Source organism: Rhinolophus sinicus, linkage group LG04 (assembly GCF_036562045.2).
Source record: "Rhinolophus sinicus isolate RSC01 linkage group LG04, ASM3656204v1, whole genome shotgun sequence".
Taxonomy (NCBI): Eukaryota; Metazoa; Chordata; class Mammalia; order Chiroptera; family Rhinolophidae; genus Rhinolophus; species Rhinolophus sinicus.
The window spans coordinates 160557602-160577965 of NC_133754.1; the positions used below are offsets into that span (position 1 = coordinate 160557602).

At 43.6% G+C, this 20364-nt stretch overlaps 1 protein-coding gene across 1 annotated transcript in view; it reads right to left on the reverse strand.

Annotated features, from left to right (window-relative positions):
* Positions 1-20364, reverse strand: part of GABBR2 (gamma-aminobutyric acid type B receptor subunit 2) — a gene marked incomplete at its 5' end in the record, with an annotated part of 332387 nt that overhangs the window by 272831 nt on the left and 39192 nt on the right. The gene's annotated exons all lie outside the window — the stretch shown is intronic.

Below are 20364 nucleotides of genomic sequence, written 5' to 3' on the forward strand. Positions count from 1 at the left end.
AGGATATTCACATCCTAATACCCAGAACCTGTTAACAGGTTACATGGCAATGGGGAATCAGGTTACAGATAAAATTGAGGTTGCTAGTTGGCTGAACTTAAAATAAAGAGATTATCCTGGATTTTGGGGGTAGACCCAGTGTAATCACAAGCGTCCTTAAAAGTAGAAAAGAAAGGCAGATGAGAAAGCATCGGAGTGGTACTGTGTGAGAAAAACTTAACTGGTCATTACTGCTTTGGAGATGGAAGGGGACCATGAGCCGACAACCGTAGGCAGCCTCTATATAACAAGAAGATAGATTCTCCCCTAGACCCTCCAAAAGGCATGGAGCCCTGCTGACACCTTGATTGTATCCCACTGAAAACCATGTTGGACTTCTAACCTCCAGAACTATAAAATAATAAATCTGTTTCAATCCACTAAATTTGAGGTAATTTGTGACAGGCACAGTAGAAATCTAATACACTTACTATATGCCAGATGATACACTGGAGAGTGCACATGAATATCTCATTTAATAACTTAACCAGAGAATAGACATTATTATTGTTGCTGTTGTTATTATTACTCCTGTTTTGACATATGAGTAAACTGAGGCTTTAAGCTAAAATAACCTTCCTGGGTCATGAAGACAAAAATGGTAGGGCCTGGATTCAAACTCAGGTCTGTTGACAAAATCCTTTTTGAAGAAGGGTGGGAAGGAAAACGAAGAGCTAAAAATAAGAGTCCTAAATGGGAACAGAGAGATGAAAAGACCTGGAAAGAGAGACCCAGGACAAAACACAGAATAACTCTACAGAGTTACCTAAGAGGTGTTCTAGATTAATGAGAAACGCTTACAGTTCAGTTCTAGTCACAGACTCATGTCTGAGCTGTGAGCTTACTTGGAGATAATCTATTTCAATCCTGCCAGGTTAAAGTAGGGTAGAATGAGACCTGGAGAGGGGAAGTGAACAGAGAGGCTGGGTGGAGATGGGGCTGGACCCAGGGCGCCACCTCTATCCAATGCTGGCTCCTACACATCCCTTATGCTGTCCTTCCTTTCCTCCTTCCGGAAGAGTCTGTGATGGCCCATGGGCACTAAAAGGAGTGGATTGCTCTGCCCGGGGCACAGTAATGGAGATGGCTGGGAGCCTCTGCCTGTCATGTCTCAAAGCCATGTCCTCCCCTCGCAGGACCTCTTGCTCCTAGACATCCAGCAATCAGGGCAGAAACAGGCCATATTCATCCAAATTATCCACTGCGCGTGCTGACACCTGTCATGGCCTTGCACGCTTGGGTTGACCTATACCATCACATCCCTGAGGATGGCAGCTGCCAGGAAGCTGGCATTGCCCTGGAATGGACATTGGGGACCAGCACTGACCTCCCTCCTGGGGAGAGGAGAAACAGCACACCTTGCAGTGACCCACTTTTCCTACAAAACAACTTCATTAACCTGGCATAAATTTTTGCTCATGTCTGATCACCCACCATTCCTCTCACACAGGCATCTGCAGAGAAAAAAACTTCAAATACAAGACCCATTTAAGATGGTTCAAGAAAATCCTGATTTCCCACACTCTGCTTTGGAGAGAGCCTCAGACTTGCCCCAGCAGCCCATTCCCACAGATCCAGCTGCCCACTTGCAACGTCAGCATCTCGCTTGCCAGCTGCTCTCTCTGAGGGTCCCAGAGGTCACATAAAAAACAGCCTTGCCTCAGGAGGTGCCCTGCTGATCTGGACCTGCCCTCCCCAGCCTGGGAGAAAACCAGGCACTTCCCACCATGCAGTTCCTCCCTCCTAGACAGAAAACGAAGCACAGGTCAGGCCCTCTTCCATCACCTGCAAGGAGCTCTGAGCTCCCCCAATTCTTCATCTCTTTTCCTCCATAGTCACCTCCTTTGCATTAGAAAGGGATTCTTGGCTAAATTCCACTAATTTCAACATTTAACCTTCCATTTTACTTGAATAATTTTTAAAGTTTTGAACATTTGAAAATGCAACCAACTGTATGCAAAACATTTAAACAATTTGATAGTATTTTTCTCAAAACAGCTAGAAGTCCCCTTGCTAGAAACAGAACCAGGGCCTTATTCCCCTTTGAATTTGCTGTACCTTCAGCACCCAGTGGGTGCCGGAGTAGTGTGTGCTGGAATTAATTTCAACCCCCAACCTCACTCAAGCCTAAGGATAGAATCACAGACACTACTAGTCATGCCCTCCTCTCTGCACGACCTATAACTACCTGGAATGGGCTTTAGGGACAAAGCGCTGACGCCAACTGCTCTAACTACCCAACACTGAGGAAACCTGCCAGCAGCATGAAGTGGCAGTTTACTCCCATGTTCTCCTGATCCTGCAAGGCTCAGCCCCAGTGTGCCCTCCTACATGAAACCACCCTGATGCCCCCCTCTGCTGCCAGTCAGAATCTAACATTCACTCCATGAGAGGTGCTGAGGGACCACAGACAGAACAGTCCTACCATGTTCCAGATACTGGGCATACAGGCAATGTGAGAGATGCTTTCTTGTGGGGTGGGGTACCACAAATAGACAAGGATCATCCTAGACTTTGGGCAAGCTATGATTTGGGAACCCAGGGCAGGGAGACATCTAACCCACTGAAGAAAATGGAGGGCAAGAGAACATCCTGGAAGACTTCCTGGAGGAGATTCCAGAGCAGAGTGCAAGAGTAGGTGATATGCAGGCTATGTGAGGCGGGAGGAACCACACTGTGGAGGCTAAGAGGTTGTGAGACAGGCCAAGGTGATGTAGGGAACCACTAGTAGATCGGTAAGTCTCATACATGGGATTTGGAGTAAGGTATTAACAGACTGAGCTTGACTGAGTTCCTAAAATTTTTGGAGCCTCAGTTTTCTCATCTGTAAAATGGGGATAATAAGGCCTACCTCCTCAGTGATTCTCATACTTTAGCACTCATAGGAATAGCCTGGAGGCTTTATTAAAATACAGATTCCTGGGCTTCCCTCCTCTCCCCTCCACCCCCACACAAACAGAATCCAAATCAGTAGGTCTAGGATGTGACCCAAAGATTTGTGTTAACACACACACACACACACACACACACACACACGCAACTTAAATTATCCAATGTAAATAAAGCAACTAGCATGCACTTGACACATCGTTGATGTTTAAAAAGTTAGTTCCCCTTCCTTCTTCTTCCTTCTGACAACACTGCATCAATTTTAATAGCGACTGCATTCTGCCTTCATTTTATTTTATTTTATTTTTATTAGTTTCAGGCGTACAAAAAAATGTAATAGTTAGACATTTACACCCCTCACAAAGTGATAACCCCCTCCCTCAATCTACTGCCCCTCTGACATCGTATATAGCTATTACAATTCCACTGACTCTATTCCTTATGCTGTTCTCCATATCCTGTGATCATATGTATATACATATAGTTGACATTCATTGTTGTTCAGCTTCAGCCTCAGCTGTACGGCACAGTGGTCAGACATCTACACCGTCCCTGAAGTGGTCTCCCTAATAAGACAAGTGCCCACCTGACACCCTACAAAATCTTTACAACATTATTGATTGTATTCCCCAAACTGTCTTTCATATCCCCATGGCAATCTGGTGGTTACCGATTGTGCTTTCTAATCCCCTCACCTTCTCCCTCATCCTCACCCCATTTCAGTTGTTTCCACGTCTTGGCTATTGTGAATAGTGCTGCAATAAACATAGGGGTACATAAATTTTTTTGAACTAGCGTCTTGAATTTCTCTGGATGGACACCTAAGAGTGGAATTGCTGGGTCATACATAGTTCCATTTCCAGTTTTTTGAGGTACCTCCACACTGATTTCCATAGTGGCTGCACCAATCTGCAATCCCAGCAACAGTGCACGAGGGTTCCCTTTTCTCCACATCCTCACCAGCATTTGTTGTTTGTTGATTTATTGATGATAGCCATTCTGACCAGACTGAGGTGGTATCTTATATTGTGGTTTTTATTTGCATATTTCTAATGATTAGTGAGGTTGAGCATTTTTTTATGTGTCTGTTGGCCATCTGTATGTCCTCTTCCAAAAAGTGTCTCTTCATGGCCTCTGCCCATTTTTAAATTGGGCTGTTTGATTCTTTGGTGTTGAGTTGAATGAGTTTTTTTTTTTTTTAATTTTGGCTATTAACCCCTTATCAGATGTATCATTGACAAATATCTTCTCCCATTCAGTAGGATGCCTTTTTGTTTTATTGATGGTTTCCTTTGCTGTGAAAAAACTTCTTAGTTTAACGTAATCCCATGTTTATTTTTTCTCTTACTTCCCTTGCCCGAGGGGATATATCAGTAAAAATACTGCTAAGGGTAATGTCTGCAAATTTACTTCCAATATTTTCTTATAGGAGTTTTATGGTTTCAGATCTTACATTTAAGTCTTTACTCCATTTTGAATTTATTCTTGTATATAGCATAAGGAGGTGGTCCAACTTCATTTTTTTGCATGTGTCTGTCCAGATTTCCCAGCACCATTTATTGTTCTAGCCATAGCAATCAGACAAGAAACAGAAATAAAAGGCATCCAAATTGGAAAGGAGGAAGTAAAATTGTCTTTATATGTAGATGACATGATACTATATATATAGAAAAATCCCAAAGACTCCACCAAAAATCTATTGGAACTGATAAATGACTTCAGTAAAGTAGAAGGATACAAAATTAATATTCGGAAATCCGTTGCATTTTTATACACCAATAATAAACTATCAGAAGGAGAAATTAAGAAAACTGTTCCATTTACAATTGCTTCAAAAACTATAAAATACTTAGGAATAAATTTAACCAAAGAAGTAAAAGATCTGTACTCAGAAAATTATAAGACACTGATGAGAGAAATTAAAGATACAAATAAATGGAAACATATACCATGCTCATGGATAGGAAGAATTAATATAGTTAAAATGTCCATACTGCCTAAGGCAATATATAGGTTCAACACAATTCCTATCAAACTAGCAAGGGCATTTTTCACAGAAATAGAAAATATAATCCTAAAATTTATATGGAACCATCGAAGACCCCGAATAGCCACAGCAATCTTGAGAAATAAGAACAAAGTGGGAGGTATTACGATACCTGACATCAAATCATACTACAAGCTTATAGTAATCAAAACAGCATGGTACTGGCATAAAAATAGACACATAGATCAATGGAACAGAATAGAGAGCCCAGAAATAAATCCATACCTCTATGGTCCTTTAATTTACAACAGTGGAAACAAGAATTTACACTGGGGTAAAGAGAGTCTATCTGCCTTCATTTTAGTTGGAGCCCCTTTTATATGTTTCTATGTGTGTCTCTGTATCTGCTTCCCCCAACAAGAACCAAATAAGCATCCTCAGAGTCCAATGGCTCCTGGCCAGGTGTTTTGTAAATGAAAGGAAAGAAGGAACACAGCACCATCCGGCAGCCCCTCTTCCTGGCTCTATGTTAATCATGCAGTAAGTAGGTCGATGGGCTGGGAGGACCCCAATGGCATCACCCAAGGGGAGAAGAGGGGCTCTGCGAGGAGTTGGAAGAATAAAATCCATCAGCAAGCAAGGCTCCTCCAGTACGGCTACTTGGCACTTATGGCAGCCCTGGGAACAGTTCCGCTTCCTGGACACATTAAGTCAAGCTGCTTGACCACTCAACAAGTTCTTTATGACATTTTCAGACTCTCAGACCGGAATAATACTAATGCAAGTTTCATGCCCTGATAAATAGTTCATCGGAAACCAAGGAAGGCAATGGCCCCACCCTCCTCCCAGAGAGCCAGCCAGGCACCCCTAAAGCCTCTTTCCTTTCTCAGACTTCACGTCCTATTAGCCACCAAGGCCCATTGCCTCCACCAACTGCTCCCTCCCCGCCATCCCCCTGCCCCAGCCCTAAGGCAGAGCCCTTAGCTTCCCAGCTGGACCGTGACAACAGGCTCCTAAGCAGTCTCCTTGCCTTTTCCAGCCCATCTCTACACTGTGGTAACAATCTTTCTGTAGCTCAGCTAGGAATTTACCAGGCCGCTCCTCAAAAGCCTGCAATGGTTTCCTATGGTTCCAGAATCAAGTGCAAATATTTCAGCCAGATAGTCAAGCTCCCTTGAGGGTTGGCGAGAGCTAACTTTCTTCCTCAGCCCCACTATTCTGACTCCTACAGCCGTTCCTCTAGCCCAGTGTTTTTGAACTGCAGCTCCCACGGTATGAGTGAGACATCAGATTCATTTAGTGGGTCCTGACAAGGAATTTTTTAAAAAATAGAACAGAATATGAAATACCAAAGTGCACTGCATACAGGAAGTTATCATTTCATGACTCTGTTTTAGATATGTGTGTGTATATAAATGTGTGTGTGTGTGTGTAGGTGTGAATGTACCGTATCACACTGTAAAATACCCGTCTTACCATGAATTACAGTCAAAAAGATTTGAAAAGTGTGGTTCAGGCCAAGCTGAATCCACTGTTTCTCTTCTGTGCTCACTGTTCCATCTCCACTTTTCTCACACGATTCCTTCTCCCTGCGTTGTTTCCTCCTCCCCTCCACCCAGCCACCTCCATCCATCCAAATCTTATTCATCCAGGCCGTCTTAGCTGGTTTCTCCCAGAAGCAGACCCTGAAATGAGGATTTTTTTTTTTGCAGAAGGTGACTCCAAAAAGCACCAGTAAGGTAAGGGAGGAGCAAAGCAGGAAAGGGACTGAAACAACGCAGGGTCCTCTGTTGCGCAGGTTCCTGCTGTCAGCAACTGCGCTCAATCTGCTGGGGCTTCTGAGGGGCCATGGAGCTGGGGTGTTCATCCCCGGACTCCCGACAGTCCGTGTTGCAAGAGCCTGGCAAATGTGGGTTGTCAGGGCAGCATGGGGGGGGGAGGTACAGGGAGTGCCCAACGGCTGTGGATGGGGCAGCAACAGTGATGGACATTGGTCATTCCTACATGAAATCCACCCTCATGCTCTGCCCATCCTAGATACACACACACACACACACACACGCACACACACATGCACACACTCATACACACACATGTACACTCACACTCACATATATGCACACACACTCATACACACACGCACACACATGCACACACACGCACACACTCATATACACACATGCACACACACGCACACATGCACACTCAGTCATACACACACGCACACACTCATATACACATACACACACGCACACACATGCACACACGCACACACACACACACACACACACACACACACAGGTATTTTAGTTCCAGTTGTGTAGAGGGCATTGCTTCCTCTATCTTTGCACCCTAAATTTATTGATATCAAGATTTTAATGGAGCAGAGACTCTATTCTGCCTTTATTTTAGTTGGAGCCCTTTTTTATATTTCTGTTTGTCTCTGTGTCTGCTTCTAACAAGAAGACAGTGAATTCCTTAAAGGAAGAGACTAATTCACTCACTGCCGGTGCCCTCTTCTTCCTGGAGACAGAACCCATATTTTCCTTGGGAACATCCTTCCTGCATTCTCAGTCCATGAGAGCCAGTGTACCCCTGTGGTCACAGTGACAGGGGCAAGGAGGGCACTGAGCCCAACAGCTCCACTGAGGCTCAATCTAGGGACTTCTGCCTGCCCTAAGAGCCAAAGGAATCGCTTTTTTACTGGCGTTGCTGAGGGCTTCTAGTTGCCACCTTCCCACCAAGAGGAGAAAAGCTATAAGAGAATGTAGCCAACACAGAATCGAAAAGGAGAGGGGAGAGGGGACCAAGTTCAGGTGTCATCATTGTCAAAAGCCTCTGAGCCTCTGGAGCCAGCCTTCATCAAAGCCTCTGAACGATTCCATTCTCACCAAGTCAATTCCTTCTTTCCCCTGAAATCAGCTTGAACTGAGTTTCTGTCACTTGCAACCCCACATCCCACCCAAAGCAGCCTGCCATACGTCCCTCACTGCACCGTCACCTGGAGGACAGAGCACATGACCCATCTGTACCTCTACACTGCTGGCACTCAGCAGGGAAAAGAAGGGTCTAGAGAGAGAGTCGGGGTGCGGATACCATGCAAACACATTTCCCAGGGCACTGCAACTCCCAGCCGCTGGCAGACAGAAACACATGGTCAGGGATCCAGCCAAAATCCTGACCTCCAAAGCAGAGGTAGTGACCGGTTACAGACACAGAGTGTGGGCAGCGAGGAGCAGAAAGGACGAGGCTGTGGAAAAGGAGGCCAGGAACTGAAGCGTGTCTAGGTTGCTTGAGTCAGGCTAAAAGGAGTCCTGGGTTCTAATGCAGCAACCTTGGAACTTGCTGGCATATTAACCCAGATTCAGCTCCATTGAGGCCCCTAGAAACACAGTTTTTCAGAGCTGGAGGACTCAGGAACCTCTTCTCTAGCCCTGAGGAGTGGCAGAAGCTGGCCCGAGGTCACTCAGCAAGCTGGTGACATCGCTGGAACTAGAAGCTGGGCTGGTGCTCTTCCCACTGCAGAGGAAGAAGCTAGAGGAAGGTGGTCTAGTTCACTCTGTTCCATTGTCGGATTGCTGGAGGGCTACCGCGAGCCTTTCAGCCTTTCCCACCACCGTCAACCACCCTGGTGAGGATCTTCTCCAGTGTGAATTCTCCACTGCTCAGGAGACCAGCAGTAACTGAGTCCCCACCTCACCCTAGGCTCTGAATGTCTGTGTGGATGTGAAAGCCACATTCCCCAGCCCTGCCTTGGACCAGGCACAGCGTGGGTAGGACATTTCCAGTTAACACGAGTCCGGTTCCTTTGGGAAGCCCATTAATTGCAAATAAGCGTGTATATTTAGTACCACAGAGCCTTAAATTACAATAGTCATAATAATAGCAGCTAAGCTAGGGTAACTTAGTACTTTCTATGTGCCAAGCACAGTTCAAATGCTTTACGTAGACTAATTCATTTAATCCTCCCACCAACACCATGAGGTGGGTACTATTACCATTGTACAGATGAGAAAACAGAGGCACAGAAAGGTTATATAACTCAGCCAAGATCACCTACAGAGCAAGTGGCAGGCCAGGATGTGAACCCAGGCAGTCTGGCTCCAGGACGCCTGCTGAGGACCACTGGGCAACATTTCCTCTGTGCAGAAAAGGGTGAATGGAGCAGGCCTGAGACTTACCCTTAGAAAGGCCCGCTCATCAGGTTGGCCCCTGGCTGGCATCCAGGAACATGGATTTGGGGAGGGGCACCCCATCCCTTGATGAGAGTACCTTGCTGTACCTAAAATGTTCGTGCAAACAATACGATTTATACTAAACATACTAAACTCCTCTGAGAGTCTAAGCAATTTTGGAATGTCCTAGGCAGAGGGTGTCTAGGTGACCAGCCTCCAGTAAAAACCCTGGGCTCTGAGTCTAATGAGCTTCCCTGGTAGACATTGCACTGGCATTGTCCCTATTTATTGGGATTCGGTGTGTTCTATGTGACTCCACTGGGAGAGGCTCTTGGAAGCCTTCCACCTGGTGTCCCCTGGACTTTATCCCATGTACTTTTCCCCTTGGTTGACTTTCTTTTTCTCCTTTCACTGTAATAAATCAGAATGTGAATACAACTCTGTGATGAGTCTTGTGGTCCCCCTAGCACATCGATGAGCCTGAGGGTGGTCTTGGGGACCTGATACATCCCCGAAAGCCCTAAATTTAATCATCTGAAAGAATATCATAGAAAGTCTTGGCTCAGCTGGCCTTTGATGACCTTTTCCTCAGGCCCCTACTTATATGTGACCTTAAGATGCTCTTTCGGTATTGCAATGTGCCTTAACATGGGTTGTCCGCCACTGGCTGGCAGGGTCCCAAGGCTGGCAGGGTTCCCAGAGGATGATCTCCAAGAGGGACTTCCCACACCCATCCCAGCCACATGGGCATCAGAGCTAGGCCCTCAGCCATCAGTACTACTAGCAGTGCTGTCTTATTAATACTTTCAGGAGAACTGAGGCTCAGAATGGTTGTGTGACCTCAAGCACTAGGAACTAAGTCACTTGACTTCTCATTGAGGGACCACTCATGGTCTGTCCCAGAAGGAAGTGCCAACTACCATGAGTAGAAGGGGCACGGACAACATTTAGTTGCAATAGAAGGAATAATACTCCTCCTGTAGTAGGCAATGCTTCCCAAATGCATTGAACAAACATATGCTCATACTGTGTTTCCCCAAAAATAAGATCTAACCAGGCCATCAACTCTAATGTGTCTTTTGGAGCAAAAATTAATATAAGACCCGGTCTTATTTTACTATAATATAAAACCGGGTCTCATCTAACATTATATAATATAAGACCGAGTCTTATATTAGCTTTTGCTCCAAAAAACGCATTAGGGCTGATTGTCCGGTTAGGTCTTATTTTCGGGGAAACCCGGGAGGTAATGTGCTGGGGATGCTAGAAGAATCAGACACAGTCCCTGGGCTACATGGAGCTCACACCTTGGAGAAGGCTTCATTTAAAGGACTGAGCTCCCCATCACTGGGAATACCAAGTGGAGGCTGCATGCCTACTGGAATTCTCTGCCTTCTAGTACCTGACTAGGTAATTTTACATTTACCTGATAATGCCAGACTAGCATTATCTCAGGCTGCTGTATTCTTTCTCCAACTCTTCCTCTTTGCTCAACCGCTCTCCTCCAGAAAAGCTCAGCCTAGGAAATGTTCCAAGCGCCATCACAGAAGATGTAGTGAGCTTTGGCTACAGATGGCCCCAAGTTTTGATCTCAGTTCTACCCCACACTAGCTCTGGGATTCTGGCAAATGCTGTGAGCCCTTGGACTTTCCGCTTCCTCATCTGCGAATAACAGGGGCCTGGGAGATGCATGAAATCCGCACCTGGCCCTGTGCCTGTTACCAGGCAGGAGTATAAGAAAATTGTGCCCTACCCCCCTCAATGCCCAGAGTGCTGGATGTGCCAGTTTTATGAATAGGCCACCTACTTTCCCTTCTTCACTCCACCAACAGGAGGGAGAACTAGGTTAATTACATTGAGAAGAAATGCAAGAGGGTAATAAGGTCTTCCATCCCATCTTTTGTTAGCAAGTTAAATAAATGTAAAAGTTATTACCCAAATGATGTTCAGATATTTGACCTGATTACCTTGGGTGCTAGCCATGGTATGAGGGTTCAGTCACTGAGAAGGAGATCCCAGTTACTTAAGTACGACTTCTCTTATGTAAGAATGAGCAGCATTCTTACTTGTCAATTAAAATGTTAATTATTCTTTAAATGTTTATTTTTTTTCTCCAAGCAAGTTCACAACAACTGGAATGGAAACAGCCAACAGTTGTGGTCTACAGAGTATGGATTTCATTTCACTAAGTCCCCTTCCCCACTCTATCCATATTTACATGTTTATAATCATGCAGGATATGTGTCTACCATTCAAGAGTATTTTTAAAATGCATCTCCACGTTTCAACATCACCTTCATTTGCCACATTAAGGGGGATATGATATGGTACTAGATAGAATTTCTCTAGGCCTCATTCTGCCATCAGGTAACTCCTCCCCTGCCCCTTCTCTGGGTCTCAGTTTCCTCCTCTGTAATGAGATGGGTTTGGACTAGATCAGGGGTTACCAAACCCAGCTTAATTAGCATCATAATCAATGGAAGAGCTTTTAAATATCCAGATTCCCAGGCCTCACCCTACCTACCTCTAAAGAGTAGGGCCTGGGAACCTGAATTTTTAGCAAGACAACTCCCCCCATCACCCAGGGCACTCAGATGCAGTCAGTCTAGCATCCAGCCAGCTGGACTAGACTATCTTTACGTTTCTTCGAGGTTGATAGTCCACCTTTTGGATGACCCCACAGAACTGATACCTGGTAATAATATTAATCATTCCCCGATTTCTTGATGTCTGAATTATTTTCCACTTTCCTAAATACGACTCTTTTTAAATGGGTCATGCTGGCTATCATTTTTTTCTCATTCACAGGCATCCACAGAAAACACAGAGCCCAAAGGAAAGTCTACATCCTAAAGGTCCATTAAAAAGTGATAGATGTCTCAGAATCCAGGTCAGTTTCAAAGGTAGATTTCTCCTGATTCATCTCTCAGTGACGACAGGGCAGGGCTGGGAGGATTTGATTTAAATCTAGCTGATTTAACTCTCCAGTCAGGAGGACTCAATTTGACCAATTTTTTTCCCCCATAAAAGATGTGTTCCTTTTTTCAGAAACATAACCTTAAAGCCTCCTTCACAGCTCAGAGACAAATGTAGCTTTCTTTTTTTCTTTTTTTTTTGGTGTTGTTTTTTAAAATGATTTTATTAGCATCCAAGAAGCCTTGAATGTCAAAGCACAAGAGGTATAGGGGTCACCCAGTTTGACCCTGTAAGGGCCCTGGAAATGCCCATTCCGAGGTCACACTGAGACAGTGGCAGGGCAGGAAGAGGACAGCTCTCCGGACCCCTGGGCCGTGCCTCTACCATCACAGCCTGCTGCTTCCAACTCGATTCACAGTCCTTCCTAGAAATTGCACAGCTACAAAAGAATCTCAGCCTCGCCTGGGTTTTGCTTTTACCCCAAACTAACTGCAGCAGGGAATATAAACAGCGGCCAAAGAAGGAAAATGCTTTCCTCTCGATTCACAAGCCCAGAGATTAAGGTTTCAGTCACTTAGAAATAAGACGCTCGGTTTTAAAGCACTGCAACGACTAAAAAATATCTATATATTTCTGCCTACAGGAAGACTAGACTGAGAAAAATAGACCTGATGGTGTGGTAGGATTAATGACTTTCTTTTCCATTTTTCCAAAATAGTGTTGTGTTGTTTCCAAAATAAGTATCAACTTTACAATCACAAAAACATATGAAGCTCTTACAAAGGGGGCATCCAGGGGCTATCAGGAAGACAGATGAGGCCATTTACCTTGCTTTATTTCTGCTAAATACCGTGACCATCTATTTTGGTTATTTTCTCCAACAATAAGAATTCACAGCTATGTTAGCAAAATACCCCAAGGTGATTCATAAGTCTAGATTTATACTGACTTCAGGAGAGCTATGAAGAAGTTTTTCCTTCCACTACCTGCCCCTGACATTCACAGTATATCTCACTCATTTGGAAGGTAATCAGGTGCGGTCATGTAACATTCCCCCTGTTGACCTGAATTTCCATCTCTGGTTTCATTGCGTGTGTGTGCACGTGTGTTTTAATTTTTCACTTGTTTAGTTCCTGTCTCCTCAGGAATCAAAATCATGATCTCCTTCTAACTAACTTACCCTATAGCTTGAGTAGCAGTGTAGCATAATCCAACCACACTGCCTAGGGCAGAATCCTGTTCTGTACTTGCTAACTGGGTGACCGAAGTGAAGTCATTCAATCTCTATTTAACCTGTTTCCCTATCTTTAAAATGGAGGTTAAAAGTACAGTACTTCACTCATAGGGTTAACTCAGTTTTCATTTTTTAAGTACTTAGAATTGAGCCTGACATTGAATAAGTACAACATAATTGATAAATTTTAAAATACCTTCGCCAGCCCAAAAGTTAATGAGGTCATCAGCAAAATCCCAGATAGTGGGGAACACTACAAGGGCAAATGACCCAGTTTCATCAACAAATACATTATAAAGAGAAAAAGAAAAAGAAAAGAGGAAGGGAGATGAAGGGGAAACGTATAGACTAAAAGATGCTTAAGACATATTTATACACCCATGTACATAGCCGTATGAGTCACAATAGACGACAGCTGTAAGCAACCCAAGTGTCCAGCAATGGATGAATGAATAAACAAGATGTGATACAAAAATACAATGGACTACTATTCAGCCTTAAAAATAAATGAAATTCTGACACATGCTACAACATGGATGAACACTGAAGACATTATGCTAAGTGAAATAAGCCAGTCACAAAAAGATAAATACTATATATAATCCCACTTACATGATTCCACTTATATTGCGTAGTCAGATTCATAGAGACAGAAAGTAGAATGGTGGTTGCATGGGGAGTTATTGTTTACGGGGCAGAGAGTTTCAGTTCAGGATGATGAAAATGTTCTGCAGATACAGTGGCAATGATCTATCTCTAGGTAGCACAACAATGTGAATGTACTTAAGGCCTCTGAACTGTACACTTAAAAATGGCTAAAATGATTAATGTTATATATATTTTACTATAATGTTTTAAAAGATGCTTAAGAGATATATCAACCAAGGACAATCAACATAAACTCAAAAACATGACATTTATGAGACAATTGGAAATTTGAACTCTGCCTAGATATTTTGATATTAAAGAATTAATGTTGGTTTTTTTAAGGTGTAATAATGTCTTTTAAGAGTCCTTATTTTGTAGAGATAAAAATATTTACAAATGAAAGGACTTAATATGTGAGATTAGCTTCAATATAATAAGGGAAGGGAAGAGCGGATGGGGATGATCATAAAACAAGATTGGCCCCGAGGTGATAATTCTGTGTTTCCCCGAAAATCAGACCGAGCCAGACCATCAGCTGTAATGCGTCTTTTGGAGCAAAAATTAATATAAGACCCGGTCTTATGTTATGTTATATTATATAAGACCCAGTCTTATTTTACGATAAGACTGGGTCTTATATTAATTTTTGCTCAGAAAGACACATTAGAGCTGATGGTCCGGCTAGGTCTTATCTTTGGGGAAACACAGTTGTTGAAGTCGGGTGATGGGTATGTGGGGGTTCCTTATACTGTTCTGTCCACTGTAGGTTTACAAGTTTCCCTCATAAAATAAGTTCAAATAGTTCATTATCTTTAGAGAATGAGCTGTTACAGTATGTGTATTATCTCTGTTCTCAATGGTCTGGAAAGGTTCCTGGCACACCATGCCGTTCAGTAACTATTTTTAGTGTCATCTGCTTAATTTCAGTTCATTCCAGTCCTAAAACCTAAGGGATACGGAAAGCCATGGACCTTCCCTCCGATCCTGCCTCGGCGCTCTCAGCTCCAGCACAGACTCTTCTACTGTTCATCCACTTCAGGTGTTAAAGGAGTCAATCATTTCACAGGTGTAGGGCATTTTTTGAGCATAATTAACTTCATTTTATAGGTGAGGCCCTGAGTCCCCAAGAGTTTAGCAACTCGCTCACGCCACAAGCAGCAGAATCAGGACATAAACCTGGATCAGTGCTTCCAGAGCTGTCCTCTTTTCCAAGCAGCCTCCTTTCCCCTGCACCAATGAGAAAGCCAGGCCTTTTCACATGCCCCCCTCTTCTCTGCTCCCCTTCAAAACAACCCCGAAATCCACTTCCTATTAATCTTCCTCAATTAGGCTACAGCCTTTCCCCAGTGTTTCCTACGTGAGTGGGAATTCTCATTCTCCTTTTCCAGGTTTACATTTTGAGGATGTTGGTCCTTCCCAGGGCACTGCAGGTTAGAAGAGCTGCTGCCACATGGCCTTACCTGGTGGCTCTGAGGTCTGAACAACCAGGCTTTCCAGGACTCTTGGTTTCCAGGAGTGGTGGTTCCAACCCTGGTTGCACATTTAAATCACCAGGGGAGATTTGAAAAACACTAATGCCAGGACCCCACCTCCGGAGATACTGACCTAATTGGTCTAGGGTGGCCTGGGCATCAGTGGTTCTTTTGTTTGTTTGTTTGTTTGTTTTTGTTCTGTTTTTCTGAACTCCTCGGCTGTTCTAAAGTGCGGCCAGGGTTTCTGATATAGCCTCAGAGATGGCAAGATCCTCTAATTGGTTCTCTTTCTTTACTACAAAACGGGACTCTTTTTAAATAAATAAGTGGCTGAAATAAAACTAACATTGGCATTAACATGACACATAAATAGAATACACAGTAAATATTGGTTGAAAAGACCAATTAAATTAGAGCAAGATTTAAAGAAATGCAACTTTTGAGGTTCCTAGGTAGAATCAGGTATCTTCAACTCTCTCCCCCTTTTTCTATGCCAGCTCTACAAGGAGAAACTTCTAACCTCTCTTTCTGGATATGCATTCAAAAGCCAGCAGATTATGATAACATCCTTATGTCCCTGGTGGCTGTTAGTATAGCCTGTCCCTTCCATACCTAAGGGACTCCCCAGAGGTTTTCAGTGTGGAGCCATGTGTGCGTGTGCATGCATATACACACACATACACACACACACACTCACACACCTCAAATCTCTGCTTGTCTCAATAGCTGGGCTGAGGCCATGGAAAATGCCAGTCTTCAGCATCATAAATAGCTAAACGATCCTTTTTTCTAATCAGAAGGGAGAGGGATCCACACACAGGGCCTTCCTTTAGCTCATGGAGCAACTGAGTTCTAACATTACATGCATGTGGTATGCAAGTACCATGTAAGCACACCGCATGTGCTCCATATTCCCATTTCACCTGTGCGGAAACTGAGGCTCGAAGAGATTAAGTCACTTGCCCAAGGTCACAAAGCTCATTGGTGACTGTCCCAGGTCTCATATTCCGGTTTTTACACTCTAAATTCAGTGGTCTTTCCATCTTACAGCCATAATTGTCTCTTTCACATGCCCACACAAAATGTGTACAGACACAGAGCTACAGTCGCTGAGGAAGACAGACCTATGGAGCTCTGGTAGGGGTGCTCAAGAAAATCACTGCAGTGGTTGGTGCCCACTCTTCGCCAGGCACTGTGAAACACAGCTGAGCACCATTCAGGTGCCCTCGTTCTGGGCCTCTCTGCAGCTGGCGCACAGCTCCATCACAGCCCTCCTCACCTCCAGCATAGTCGTCTTTTTAAGTATCCATCTCACATGTGAGCTCCTTTGAAGGCCCAGGACGGGAGGAAGAACTATTCTCTTTACCCTCATTCATTCACTCAACAAGTATTTATCAAGTGCTTTCTATGTGGCAGAGAACAGGGACTCAACAATGTGCTAATACAGAGCTTACAAACTAGTGATGAAAACGGATACTAGTGTGAGAGTTACACAAATACCCGTATGATTATAAGCTGAAGAGTGTTATGGAAAGCACAGGCTGTTAGAGAACACAGAACAAGAAGAGGAGGAGCTGATATGAAGGGACAGGGAGACGCCTTGAGGAAGGGGGGTCAGAGCTGAACTCTAAAGGATGTGTTGGGGTTCAGGAGACAAGGGGCAGTGGGGGTGGTCCATGAAGAGAGAACTATGCAGCATGTATGAAGACATGAAACAAGGTGCAGACGCTGGAACCCACAGAGCAAGGGAACCAAAGTAAAAGATAAGAGTGGTGATGTATGTGGGGTTCGATCCATGCTTAAAAGCGATGTTAAGTATTTTGGTCTTTAACCAGAGAGCAATGTGAGCCACCGGGGGCGGGGGAGTGCGAAGGGGCGTCCTTAGTAAGGGGGTGATATATAAGATTTCAGTTCTGAAAATCATATCTGGCTGCAGCATAGGGAATGAACTGAGATGGAGTCAAAGCAGATACAGGGAGACAGTTAGAAGGTCAGTGCAATCACCAAAGAGCCGATAATGGTGGCCTGGGCAGGGCAGTGTCAGAGACAAGGAGAAGTAACTGGATCCAGGAGATAGTATTTAGAATAGATATGCTGAAGAGGAAGAAAAGGTGTACAGGATGACCCCTAGACTCCAGCTTACAGAAACGAATGGCTGCCATACACTAGGAAAGGGAGACCTGAAGGAAATGCAGGACCAGGGAGCAGAAGCCGAGGGGCTGCAATCCCGTCTGACAGGCTCCATCACTGGGCTAAGCTATTACAAAGAGAAGAAAAAAAACAGTCGAGCTGATATTTTGAGTAATAAGTGGGCACGTACTTCAACATTTAATTTATATGTCACTAGTTTCAAAACTCATTTTAAAACCTTCCCATAATCTTACCAGGTTTACGTACACTGACATTATAACACCCAAATTATTTCTGATCTAAAAATAATTACCCCGTATGTTGCTTTGCCTGAAAAAGTGTTGAGAGAAATTATTGGCAAGGAATATTTTTCCATTGCCAAAGAACATCGAGCCAATTACCAGTATGCCTTAACTCATTTCATCCATTCTTAAGAAAACCTATCAGAGGAGAGACCCATTTCCCGAATGCATTTAGGAATGAGGGTGTCCCAGCAGGACAGAAGAACATTGGGAAGTGATTATGGAAAGATGAACTATAGGGAGATCCAGACAACATCGACTGACAGTTGGGAGGTCTGTTAACAGGTAGTGGGTATGGGGTGTTGGCAAGAACAAGCAATTCTTTGACTCTGGATCAGAGATTGCAAACTGACCACTCTTGGGCCATATTCAACCTTAAAATATGCTTTACTTGCCCCACACAGAGCTATTTTTTTAAATTGAGCCAACATTTTAAAAATCCAAATTTCTGGCTTCTCTTGAAACATCAGTAGATCTGGTCAAACTGGGCCACATTCCCATGGTAACGATCAGCTGAAGCTGAGGACTCATTGCCCTTCAGACAGGCGGGGCTCTCCCATCCACCATGTTCCCATGACGCTCTGTCTTTATCCAACAGTAAGTGTCATCTGACATTTATCATTGCACTTGAAATGTTGTTTTTTTATGGTGAAAAAATATTTCTCTGTACCCATGGCTCTATTAAAGGTGGGAAAATAAAACATAAACCAAAAAGACTATGCGTTTCCAAGAAAAATAGAGAGAGCATATTTCTAAATGGAATTAAAAACTATTCTGACAAGCATAATTCACAAAGCATACCCCTGTCAATTTCTCTTACCCCTGCTCTCTTCTTAGTTTATATTCTTTGCCCCTGTATGCTCTTGAGTTTGCAGTCTCTCAGGACTTGAGGCCCCAGGCCAGGTATTCAGATATAAGGAAGGGACCCAGTTTTAGGAGAAAGGAATATGAAGAAGGCATGGCCACACACACACAAAAACACACACCAATGTTCAGTTATTAGAACCAGGATTCAAGATGAGGGCCAACTCAGCCAACTCAATGATAATGATAATTCTGACCATGATAGTCACAAAAGCTGCTGTCAAGCACTGACTATGTGCTAAGCACCATGCTAGGTACTTTACATATATTACATGTGTTCCTTTTAATCTATTTTACAGATGAGAAATCTGAGGCTCAGAGAAGTCGGTCACCTATGGTCACGTGACTAGTAAGCAAGGAAATCAATATTCAAATGCCAAACCCAAGGTCCACCACCAGTGGTTTTTCCATTGGAGATGCACATCAGAATCTCCAAGGGAGATATTTAGAAATACATATGCCTGGGGCCCCACCTCCAGAACATTCTGACTCAGCAAGTCTGGGTGGAGGCTAGGCAACAATATTTAATTACAAAGCTACCCCGGTGCTCTATATGCACAGCTTCAGTGGAGACCCACTGCCTTATGCGTCGTTGTTGAATGAATGAATGCTGGAATGAACTGCTAACACAAGTAAAATGGGCTAACGTTTCCCATTAGATGGTGTCACCAGGACCTGCCTTACAGCAGCCCCTCCACATGCAGACAAATGCTTGATCCAATCCATCACTCTGTCAACTCTCCAAAGGCAGAACCAGCATCTGTTGCGCAAACAGCCATCTTTCTTCAATGTGGCATCCTAAAAAATGCTTTTCCAAGGAACCAGTGGCAGTCTCCTTCAGGTCTATGTGTGCAGAGCACTTTGTTCGAGCCATGCAGAAGGGAGAAAGCCCTGGCTTTGGGACTGGTGGCGGTCAGGTGACCACCTGACATGTGACCTCATGAATGACACATAGTAACAGTTGTGGCTCACAGTGATCACAGGTCACATACGTACAAGTTGTGGGCCCCAACTCACTCACCCAGAACACCCTTATGAAACCAACAAGAAACAGAAAGGAAGCAGACAAGGGCTTTGAGCAGCATAAGGATGTCATGCCCTGAAATTTAAGAATTTTATTCATGAGAATTATTCTTCCTTATATTCAAAGTGAATTTATTCTCCCTCTGGCAAAATACTCCAAATCTGATCACACCAGAAATTCACTTTATAAAGCTTCAGAGGTGGTATTGTCTCAGACAAGAAAAACTATTATACTTCTCTTGAGCAGCTGGGGTGTTTTGATATTATGGATCACGTATATATTCGGCTTTGGCCACTATAGAGTACAGGGCCAAATTTCTGATTTACTTTTAGCAATTGTGCAAGACCTTTTGTACACATTTCTCTGTACTTACTTTGTTCATTTCTTCATTTTATGATCCTCCCTTTAGTATTTTTTAAAATTTTCCAATGATCTATTTACTTTAAACTACTACACTATGGAAATTTTTATAAATCTTTTTTGTTTGTTTTACATTTTTAACAGTGGTATTCACTGCAGAAAATTAGAAGATATAGATCAGGGGTCAGTACTTTTTCTATAAAGGCCCAGATAGTAAATATTTTAGTATTTGCAGACCATATGATCTCTGTCACATATTCTTTAAAACAAACAAACAAAAAAACAACTTTTTAAAAAATGTAAACACCATTCTTAGCTTGCAGA